We start from the raw sequence: 12,135 nt of genomic DNA, 5'->3' as shown, positions 1-12,135 counted from the left end.
GGCATAAAAGCAAAAAGAGCAAGAATCTGGCAATGATCATAAAGGGCTTCTCTCCCGGGCTTAGCGAGGCTGCTCTCTAGTTGTTTGTGTTGCATTAATTTAAATACTAATCTTGGCCTCACAAGTTCATAACAGCAATCATTTCTAGTTCAATCAAAACATATTATGCTAAACTTTCAGAATCCAACAAATGACAAGCTTACAAAAGTGGCTCACATATTCACAAAGCCTTTTTCCAGTGGGTTGTTCTTGGCTATAAGTACCAGAACACCCAACATGGTGCTGCTTCAGCCAAACAAAAATGTATTGGTGCACAGAACTGAGTGTCCAGATTAGGACAGACATCGGGGGACTTAATCCAGCGGTTCCGGCTCTACTTCTCTGCAATTACCCTGATGTTTTCTGCCTTTGTTTCCTCTCTGTGTTCTTTATCTCAGGCTGGAAGCAAGAGGGAGCAGAATTTTCAGGCGCCACGAGTACCCAACGCAACAACTGCAGGACGATGAACTCATTTATTTTAAATAATTTTTTGAAGTTTATTTATTTTGAGAGAGAGAGAATAAGTGGGGGAAGGGGCAGAGAGAGAGGGAGAGAGAGAATCCCAGGCAGGCTCCTCTCTGTCAGCACAGATCCTGACACGAGGCTCAATCTCACGAACCATGAGATCACGACCTGAGCTGAAACCAAGAGTCAGACGCTTAATCCACCGCCCAGGCATTTCAGGATCATTTTTCAATGTAAGTCTCCGGAATAAGGTAACTTTCCCTAGAATCTCCGGGTGGACTTCACTCTCATCTTTGGCCCAGATTGGATCACATGTCCAATCCTGCAACAATCCTTGTGGCCAAGAGGATGCCTTATGCTAACTGGCTTAGATCTGGGTTCTTGAACCAGTCACTGGCAAAGAGAATTATTTTCTCATTCCTGGCTCCCAACTCACTGGTCACTACACAATGAGAAAAAGGAGGAATTTATGTCAAAGGAAAATGAGGTAGGCATTGATTTTATTTTCCCCCCAGTATCTGAACCTGACTACTGCCCCAACCCTGTGTCTGAGAAATTTAAGATTTAATGGAAGACACAGGCCATTTACCACTAACAATGGAGACGCCATCAGCTTTCCCAACTTTTCTCGCGTTTGGAAGAGGGGCATGTAACAGAGGCGCCACCAATCAAACATAACTGTTTCAGTGAGGTTCCTTTTGGAACCCATGATGCAAAGAGCCTCCTGAAAGATCCGTTTGAGTGGTTGTGGCAGCTGGTTTCCAGGGACAGCAGTGGCAATAGCAACAATACATCCGGTGTAGAGTTGCCAGACTCAGCAAATGAGAGTACGATTAAATCAGAATTTCAGGTAAAAACCTAATGTTTAGTATAATTTTTTCTGTATATCTCAAATATTGGATGGGGCATAGTAATACTTCTGAAATCTCATGCATTGTGTACTTAAAACTCAAATTTAACTAGGCATCCCGTTTTATTTAACTATAATCCAGGGGCATCTGGTTCCCAAGGGTGGCGGAGTATTCGGTGGCAGTGGCAGTTCTCTCCAAACCCCAGACTGGGTCTGTGACTTTTATTTGGTTGTGGTCCATGCAGCTAGCTGCCTCCCTCGCTCCTGCTCAGTTTCCAAGCCCAGTTCTGCATCATTACCAGAAAGTCCGTGAGAAGAAATCCTGCAGCACAAGCTTCCGTTGCTTGCTTGCAACTGTGAATTCTTACCACACAAACCTCAACATCCATTACCAAAACTTGAACCCTTCCTTGAGCAGTGATATCAGGATGGGATACAAAGGCGGCAAGGAACATTTTTAAAGCAGAGGCAGCGTGGTACTGCCTTCTGAAGTCTGGGCCCTGGGAGACTAGGGTTTGTTTGAGATATATATATATATATATATATATATATATATATATATGTAAAGTTTCTGCTTTATCAGTGGCTTAAGGAATTTCACACAACGTCTCCCGCTTCAATTGACCTAAGTGTGAAATGGCAACAGTTCCGGAATGTTAGATGAATTCAAAATTAAGGATTACAAAATTCTGGCATAGACCGAATCTTTCCCTTATTAGCACTCTTCCTTTCCTTTAGCCTCTCGTGACTGATAAAAGTAACCTCTTCTCATATAATCACCCTATTATTAAGTTTCATAGTATGAATACATTGAAAACCTGTAACATGAAAAGGATTAGTAATAATTTTTGGCTCCCAAATTATATCGTATTTCTATTAACCTTCTTACTTTCCCAGAATAATATGTTTCCTCTTGGGGAGCAGGGGCTGATGTCAACTTAGTGGTTGTCATTGGGCCAAATAATGAAGCAGTTCAATTAAACTAATGGTTGCAGCCTGGAAACGCTGCCCTTCTTTCTTCTCTAGATGTGAAAGAAGCATCTTGGTTCTAGATCATGAAATTTGTATCTTGGACACATACCAGGGGATATTGGGTGCCATGGACTATTGGCTAAGTGATTATAAAGGTTGTTGTACTTCGTGCTTATATGCCGGACACACCCTCTCTGACCCTTTCTAGTTTATTCTTTCTTAGCTAGAGCTGCTGGCATGGCTCTAGAAGCCAAATATGAAGCAAAGATTCTCTTAACAACTGGCAGTGTTGGACATGCACAGGCTACTAAAACCTAGGGATGGCGGGGGTGGGGGGGTGGTACCCAGCATCTATCCCTCCTTTCTGCATAGGGAAGTATGGCCCCCTCATGATGTGAACTCTAAGAGGGACAGCAAAGTCAAAGCCTGCCGTCCTAAATAAGCTGAGGGGTCCCTGAAGGCTCCTCTACAGGATCCTGTTTCTCATTGCCCCAGCCTAGCCCAAGTGGTAGAGCATGTGACCTTGGCCTGGTCCAATATGTGACCCCAGTGACTGACTGGTCCTCTCAACCACAACCAATGGGACACAATAAAACCTGGACTGTGGCTCCTGAGGAAAATTTTTGTTGTTGTTGTTCTTTTTCACTGGATTTGAAGCGATAGGAATTTAGGTTTGGAACTGCAGCGACCAGGATTGCTACCACAGAGAAGAAGAGAAGGCTTGTCTGAAAACAGGGTGAATCAAAGGTTGTAGAACCAAAAGATGAAATAGAAACTCGGTCCCGGTGATGTCACTTGATTTCTTTCCTCAAGGTTCGAGGCCAGACCTAGCCCCAGAATTGCCAAATTCCTTTTTCTGGGTCAATTTTGGTTCCTGTTCCTTGGAACAGACAAGAGTTCTAACTGATACAATGAGGTCCATCCGCTCACTGGACAGTGTGAGACTGTCCAGAATGAACAACAGTCACAGCCAGGCCTGCGACCAAGTCCTGGGACTTTCAGGTCCCCATCAGGCAGAGTCCTCTCCAGGATATCCTGCTGTTATACCATGTAACTTCAGGCAAACCACCTCTCTTGGGTGTCTCTGTCTCCTCCCTATCAAAAGAATATTCCTACCTGCTCTAGAGAGTCACATGGTCATTGTGAGGATAGCAATATGGAAGGAACTGATATGGCAAAGCACTTGCTACAGTGTGGTTCTGTTATGACATAGCGGTATTCCACTTGCTTTCCAAGCAGTCTGCGCAGCTTAACCAAAAGAAGCAACTCTGGGGGTGGCTCAGTCAGTTGAGTGACTCTTGATTTTGGCTCAGGTCATGATCCCAGGGTCAAGGGATCGAGCCCAGCGTCAGGCTCTGTGCTGATCATGGAGCCTGCTTGGGATTTTCTCTCCCTCCCTCTGCTCCTCTCCCCTGTGTGCACGCTCTCTCGCTCTCACTCTCGCTCTCTCTCTCTCTCAAGAAAGAAATGAGCAACTCTGGAACTACATTTTTGGTTTCTGTTTCTCCTGAAGGGCATGATGTGTTCCAACCCCAGAGAGTTTACCTGATACATTACCTTCTAATTCAACCAGTTCATGTTTTGCTTCACATTTCAGTGTTTGGTGATCAAGCCACATTTTCCACTAAGAGCTCATGGCCTGTGGGAATAGTTAAAAGTTAAAATATCTGTTTGAGGTCTATGAATAATTTTTATAATAATGTGCAAGAAGTACTGTTTCATAAAACCCTGCCTGCAACTCAGGATTAAATGAAATTGACCTACTGGTTTGTTCGGTTTGTTTGTTTGGTTTGTTTGGGCAGAGGTGGGACAGTGCTAGGTTACACATTTCAGTTATCAAATTTCTAATAGTTCTCTAAATGTGTTCCTGAGAAAATGACTAAGTGTAACACTACAATGAATTCCCTGTAAATTATAAAAGTGATAAAGAAGAGAAAAAGCTCAGTGTCTCTCCAGTTGTTTTAAGAACTGTGCTAACATGGTAATGGCACCATAAACATGCCATTTTAGACAAAGTGTTTACTGGTTTCTGCAATTATCAAGAAATAAAACAGGAAGGGCCCTGAAGAAAGTAGAGACGAAACCCCTATACCTCAGCCCTTGTATTTCTACAGGGAAATTTTGGCTCCTAAAGTCTGGTTATAGCTACACATCTGTATTCCAATCCAGCATTTTAATTATTAATTTTTTTATTTTTTTAATGTTCATTTGCTTTTGAGAGAGAAAGAGAGAGAGAGAGAGAGAGAGAGAGAGAGAGAGAGAGAGAGAGAGCATGCGCAAGTGAGTGGGGAGGGGCAGAGAGAGAGGGAGACAGGGAATCTGAAGCAAGACTCACACCCACAAACCATGAGATCATGACCTGGGCCAAAGTCAGATGCTCAACCCACTAAGCCACCCAGGTGCCCCAATCCAGCATTTTTAGGAATAAAGCTGATGTTTTGTGGGTATGACTCCTGTGTCTTCTTCCATGAGTTAGGAGCTGATCCCAAAGTGGGAACATCTTGAAGAGAGGAACTGAGGGAAGCATCATCTTATTCAGGGAACGATGAAAAGATGATTGGAGGGTTTTAAGCAGAGTGACATGTTCAGATTTACATATTGTTGTGTGAAGAATGGAGTATAGGGAGGAAGTATGGAAGAAGGGAGATAGGTTCCCAGTGGATGGCCGTGGTCTAGTTAAGAGATGAAGTGGTCTGAACTGGGGCAGTAGCAATGGATGGAGAAATAGAGAAATTCCAAGTGCTTTATTCGAGCAAAGATATCCTTTATGAGCAAAATGAAGATCACCTCACATCTGGTATACATTACATACAATGATACATTTTAAAGTTTTGTTGTCTCTTTAATTCACCTTTATTTCTGATAAAGACTCTAATTTAAGGACTTAGCTCTATTACCCTGGGAAAGAGAGTCATGATAGAACATGCCTCACAAACATGTGCTGAGTTACAATGATGAACAAAAAGTAAAGGGCAATATAACAAAGTAATCTGACTGATAATGTGTTTTATATCTTGGGTTGTGACACCTTGACCATACCCTCAAAGTTGCCACATCAAAATAATCTTGAATGTGCTTGTTGGACCATTTAATTACTTCTTTGTAGTCAAGTGATATCTAAATGGTTCCAGGATTTGATGTCCTGGACAACTATGTATCTCATTTCATTTGAACACTTCTTTTAGGTCTTAAGGATCCAAGCATGTAAAACCCTTTTCTGGGATCAGTTTCCTTCCCTTCAAGTTTAACTGTTTGTAAGAATAATCATTCATAGTTGGGTCATTGATAGAGTACCACTGAATGATTTGGCATACCAGCACCCTCTAGGTAAGGAGTAGATAATAAAAAATATGTACTTCCTGGTTGATTGATGGTTATAGATCAGCAAGTTGTCCTTCCCACATGAGTCAAGGTTACCCTTGGCTCTAGACCAGTGGCTAAAGGCATTGGACAAAGATATTCTACTCACATTAACTCACACCTTTTGGAGAGAGAAGGTTTCCAAAGTACAATTACAAGAACTGGATTCATCTGGCTTTAGTTGAAAGGGTTTTCTGTTTTCTTTTTCTTTTCTTTCTTTCTTTCTTTTTTTTTTTTAGAATTTGAAGAACATATTTATTGACATGAGATAATTTTGTGAAGGCAGATAGATTATCCTTATCTCAGTTTTGTTTTATAGTTCAGTGGCTTTTAGTATTTTCACAACGTTGTATAATCATCACCACTATCTAATTCCAGAACATATTTAAGACCTCAAAAAAACACTTCCATATCCATTGGTAGCCTCCATTCCCCTCTTCCCAGAGCTCCTGGAAACCACTCATTTACTGATGCTATGTATTCACCTATTCTGGACATTTCAGACAAATGGAACCATTCAATATGTGGCCTTTTCTGGCTGGCTTCTTTCATTGAACATGTTTTTAAGGTTCATCTATATTGTGGCATGTATCATAACTTTGTTCCATTTTATGGCCAAATAAATAGTGTAGTGGATATACTACATTTTGTTGTCCATTCATCAGTTGATGGATATTTGGGTTGTTTCTACATTTTAGCTCTTAAGAATAATGCTATGAATATTTGTGTGCAAGTTTTTATGTACACATATATTGTCAACCTTCTTGGGTATACATCTAGGAGTGGAATTGCTAGATCATTTGGTAACTCTGTGTTTAACTTATGAGGAATTGCCAAACTGTTTTTCATAGCAGCTGTGCCATTTTTCATACCCACAAGTGATGTGTGAGCATTCCAATATCTCCACATCCGCACCAACACCTGTTATTGTCTTTTATTTTTATTTTTGTTATTTTTTAGAGAGAGAGTATGTAAGTGTGGGAGAGGGTCAGAGGGAGGGAGAGAGAGAATCTCAAGCAGGCTCAATGTTCAGCATGCCCAACACAGGGCTCAATCCTATGACTCTGGGATCATGACCTGAGCCGAAATCAAGAGTCTGATGCTCAACTCAGGTGCACTGTTGTCTTTTATATAGCAATCTTAGTGTGTATAAAGTAGTATCTCATAGTAGTTTTAATTGTGTTTCTCCAATGTTTAATTACGTTGAATGTATCTTCATGTGTTTATCGGCCATTTGTATATATTCTTTAGAGAAACACTTTGCCAATTTTTTTAATGAGCTGTCTTTTTACTGTTGAGTTGTAAGAATTCTCTATGTATTCTAAAATCAAGTCCCTTCGCAAATACATGATTTACAAATACATTTCTCCCATTCTGTAGGTTGTCTTTTTGCTTTCTTGGATGTCCTTTGAAGCACAAATTTTTATAGTTTTGAAGTCCAATTTATCTCATTTTTTTGGTTCCTTGTTCTTTGTTATCATATCTAAGAAATCATTGCTTAATCCAAGGTGACAGAAATTTATACTTATGTTTCCTTCTAATAGCTTTATAGTTTTAGCTCTTACATTTAGATCTTTGATCCATTTTGAGTTAATTTTTATAAATGGTGTAAGGTATAAGTCCAACCTTATCCTTTCTGCATGTGGGTTGATATTCAACTGTCCCGGCACCACTTATTGAAGATACTATCTTTTCTCCTTTGAATGGTCTTGCACTCATGAACTGGACATAAATTTATTGGTTTATTTCTGGACTTTCAGTTCTATCCTGTTGGTTGATATGAGTATCCTTTTGCCAGTACCACACTGTTTTGAATATTGTAACTTTGTAGTAAGTCTTAAAATTAGAAAGCGTAAGTCCTCCAACTTTGTTCTTTTTCAAGATTCCCTTGGCTATTCTGTGTCCCTTGCATTTCCATTAAATTTTAGGAACAGCTTGTCAGTCTCAGCAAAAAAATCACCTGGGATTTTGACAGGGATTGTATTGAATCCATAGATCAATTGGGGAAGCATTAACACCTTGATAATATTGTCTTCCAACCCATAAACATGGGCTGTCTTTCCATTTACTTAACTCTTTCATTCCTTTTAATGAGATTTTGCAATTTTCACTGTACAAGTCTTATACTTCTTTTATTAAATTTATATACAAGTAATTCATTGTTTTTGAATTCTGTAGATTGAAACAAATCTTACATCCTTGCTAATCTTGCTTATTCTAATAGTTTTTAGGATCTTCAGGATTTTCTATATACAAGATCATGTCATCTGCAAAGAGAGTTTTGCTTCTTCCTTTCCAATTCAGATGCCTTTTATTTCTTTTTCTTACCTAATTGCTCTGGCTGGGAACCTGAAGTACAATGTTAAAAAGAATCAGTGTGCATTTGATGTGACCAGATAAACTTTTTGAACCTTGATTTTCTTCTCTGTACAATGAAAAGAATAATATCTACTTCCAAGGGCAGTGTTGAGAAGAATGATACAATGCAGCCAGCTCTAGGCTTGGCACTTAATGATCGTTCCACATGTGTGTTCCTTTTCCTTCAGTCATCTTCTCTACTATGGTATTTTGAGCTCCCAATTTTGATATCATTTACCATGTTCTCAAATCAACTCTTGCTAAACAATCTTCAAGCCCCACCCCCCGCGCCCCAAGGACTGGTTGTATGTATGTATGTATGTATGTATTTAATTTCAGTATAGTTGACACACAATGTTATATTAGTTTCAGGTGTACAGCATATTGATTCCACAACTCTATACATTATGCTGTGCACACCACAAATGTAGCTACCATCTGTCACCATGCAATGTCATTACAAAATTATTGACTCTATTCCCTATGTGTACCTTTTATCCTCATGACTTATTCATTCCATAACTGGAAGCCTGTATCTGCCATCCCCCTTTACCCATTTTGCCTATCCCCTCCAAACCTCCCCCCCCTCCCCCACCGCCACCCTACTCTCTGGCAACCAAAGTTTTGTTCTCTGTATGTATAGGTCTGATCCTGCTTTTTGTTTATTCATTTGTTGTGTTTTTTAGATTCCACATAGATAAAGGAAATCATATGGTATGTTCGACAGTCTCTGTCTGATTTATTTCACTTAGCATAATACCCTCTAGGTCCATCTGTGTTATTGCAAATGGCAAGGTCTCATCCTTTATTATGGCTGAGTAATATTACATTGTGTGTGTATACATTTTTTTTATTAACTCATCTATCCATGGACACTTGGGCAGCTTCCATATCTTAGCTATTAGAAATAATCCTGCAATAAGCATAGAAGGGCATACATCTTTTCAAATTAGTGTTTCCATTTTCTTTGGGTAAATACCTACTGGTGGAATTACGGGATCACATGGTATTTCTATTATTAAAGTTTTGAGGAACCTCCAAATTGTTTTCCATAGTGGATATTTCCAAAGGATATTTCTTTGAAATGCAGATCCCATGGATCTACCTCAAAAAATTGTTATTCCATGCATGTGTCTGGGTGTGGTCCAGTGTCATCAAGTACCCCTGGCTATGCTGAATGAGATGGTCAAGGGCCACACTTAGGGAAATCTATGATCTGAGAAAAAGCTTGCTTTAGAAACCCTAGAGCTGCATTTTCTTCAAATTCAGACCTATACAAAGACAGCAAACCTAGTTTTCCAGTCCCCCATGGAGCCTCAGGCTGAGCTGACCCAGAAACCTGAAGCAAGTCCATCACCCATGCTGCTTGTTCCTGTTCTGCTTGATGACATGGAAGTGCCATTTTTGCCTGTCCCGCATCCATTTCCCTTTTCTCTGCTAACCCTCTGGATTTCCTCACTTCTGGTGAAAATGGTTCAAGCAAGGCGACTGCCCTCCCTCCCCACCCCCCAACTCAAGTCAATGAAGGTCAGCCTCCAGAACATTTTCTAGAACAAAGGAAAGGAAAGCTTTTCTTTCAGGACTTTGGGGCTGGTAGGAACCTAAGCCTAGAGTGGCCGGGGCTAGTCTCACGTAAGGTGGCGAGCCTACCGAGAAAGAAACCGTAGAGAAGGTGGCCCTGTGACATCTTTAGACCTCTGGAGCTCTTGGTAATAGGAGTTGCTAATTCTCTTTTTGGTGTGAGTCAGTTTGAGTTGGAATTTCTTCTGATAGCTGGGAGTTCTAAGACACAGAACTGACCCCTCAAATGGAGGCCTTTACATCACCCTGTCTCTCCTCTTCTTAACCTCTACTTCTCTACCCAAACAAATCCTCACTGGGCTGTCCCAAACAATTCCCCTGCACCTCACTTGCCTCCCAGGATGTCACCTCCTTGCCACAATGGGACACAAGTTTCCCATGTCCCTCCAGGTCGGGCACTTGTTCTTTAGGGCCAGGTTTAGTTCATTTTTCTTCCACTCTGGGGGACAAAAATCCTTTTCCTTTGAGAGGCATGTTATAGAGCTCACTGTTCATTATTGATTCCTGATCACTTAATTCACTTAGGATTCTGACACCTGTTTTATAGTCTCCACTTCCACCTCTGCCATCATTCCAGAGGGATTTCACCATTCCACTTAATAGCCTGTAATCATAGCTCATGTAGCATTTACTGTGTACCAGGCATACTTCTAAGCAGCTTACATATATTTTAGCTCACTCAGCCCTTGTAATAGCATGAAGTATTATTATCCCCATTTTATAGATGAGGAAACTGAGGCACAGAAAGGCTATTTAGACTCTTCTAGAGTTACCCAGCTCCTAAGTGGTAGAGTGGGAATGTGAACACAGAGTCTAAGTGCAGAGTCTGGGCTCTTAACATACATGCTAGCCTCCTAGCTCGTGTTCTCTAAAATTGTAGCATCCCCCATATCCATTCTATATTGGTCCTGTGAAGGTGGCGGGCTGTCAGTACCTCTTCCAACTGAGTCATTGCATATCTGGAAGGTCCTTGGAGAAGAGGAGATATCAGCTGAGGGTGGTCTGGATGGTCACAGAAGGTCTGTACCTCCCCCTTTGAACAGCACATGATTTATTGCCATTGCCCATGTAAATGTACCAACTAATGGAAAGGCCCCAAAACTGAGATTTAAGTTGGGCCAAAGACACAGCAACAGAAAAGCAGTTATATATTCTGTCCTGGTACCCCATAAAACCTCTTCTGCCCCACTAGTCCTTATTCTCCTGGGAAAATTTCTGCAATCAGGCCACTCCTCAGAACGTGTGTCTTGTCTATAGCCTTACTCGTGGCCATGTGCTCCTCAACCCTGTAGAAGGTTTGCACAATAGGTTCAAAACCTCTGGTTTTCTTCCTTCCTCTGTTTGCAAGAGCAGGGAGAAGGAAGGCAGGGGACCGTTTCACCATCCCAGCCAATCACACCTACATGTAGCATCATCCAGAGTTGTTCCACCCTGAAAATTCCTGCCCAGACCCCCCCACCCGACATCATCCCACATCAATGCCTTTATTCCTCTCTCCAGCTCAGCAAGTTCTCCACCTTCACTTCCCGCTGCTGATAGGCCCTCGGCTTTACAATGCCTGCTAACACAACTCCACTGCTGCCAGACCCAACCTGCAAATATATCCCTGGATCAACACAAACGACCCACTTCTCTCTTCCAGGTTCTACCACGGGTAGAAAAAAACTCAAACGTGTGTACTGGCGCCATTATAAATATAAGATCGCCAAGATCAGCATGCCCCGCTCCACGACACCAAGCAAGCCTAATTAGTACTCACAACGGCTTTAATTGTAACTATTTATTGAGTGCCTACTCTGTGCCAAGCACTTGTCTTAATCACTTTCCAAGCACTTTATTTAATTCTCAAAACACCACCACTCTGAGTTAGAGATTATTCATGGTTCCCATTTCACATAAAGTAACACTGGGGCTCGGGTAGGTCGGGAGGAGCTCTTGGTCACACCTGCATCCCTCTAGCCGCCAAGAACACCGCCTGCAGCTGTCTGCTCGGCAAGAGCCCGGCCCGTTCCCGGCAGTCTTTCCCACCCCAAACTGCAGTGTCACGCTGGAGCAGCGTTTTCAAGGGTGAAAGTAAAAGAACAAGAAGAAAGGAAGAGAAGAAAACCATCGCGATAAGCTCCAGAAAGGAGGGCGCAGAGATACTTCCTGGTCAGCGTTACTCAGCACTTTGTGGGGTTTGCGGGGCTGGAGGGCGGGAGCATAGCGGGCCTTTTCGAGGAATCCACCCCTGCCTAAGCGGCCCCTTCACAAACCCAGGGGCGTTTGGTTAAGGCCGGCTGACCCCTTCCCAGGTGGCCCTGTGGCTCTGGGGGTGGCCGTCCGCGTCCCCGCCTGCCCACCCCCTCGTGCACAGTGTGCGCGTCCCGTAGGCCGCTCGGCCGCCCTGACAGATCCCGGGTCCCAGCTGGGACGGGGACGGACGGGCGGGGCCCCCGGCTTTGAGTCCAGGGCACTCCCTGGGGCCCCGCCCAGCTCCCGCGCCGGCCCCGCCCCCGGGGAGGCCCCGC

The sequence above is a fragment of the Felis catus genome, chromosome D4, assembly GCF_018350175.1.
Source record: "Felis catus isolate Fca126 chromosome D4, F.catus_Fca126_mat1.0, whole genome shotgun sequence".
In the NCBI taxonomy this organism is placed as follows: domain Eukaryota; kingdom Metazoa; phylum Chordata; class Mammalia; order Carnivora; family Felidae; genus Felis; species Felis catus.
This window is presented reverse-complemented; position numbering follows the sequence as displayed.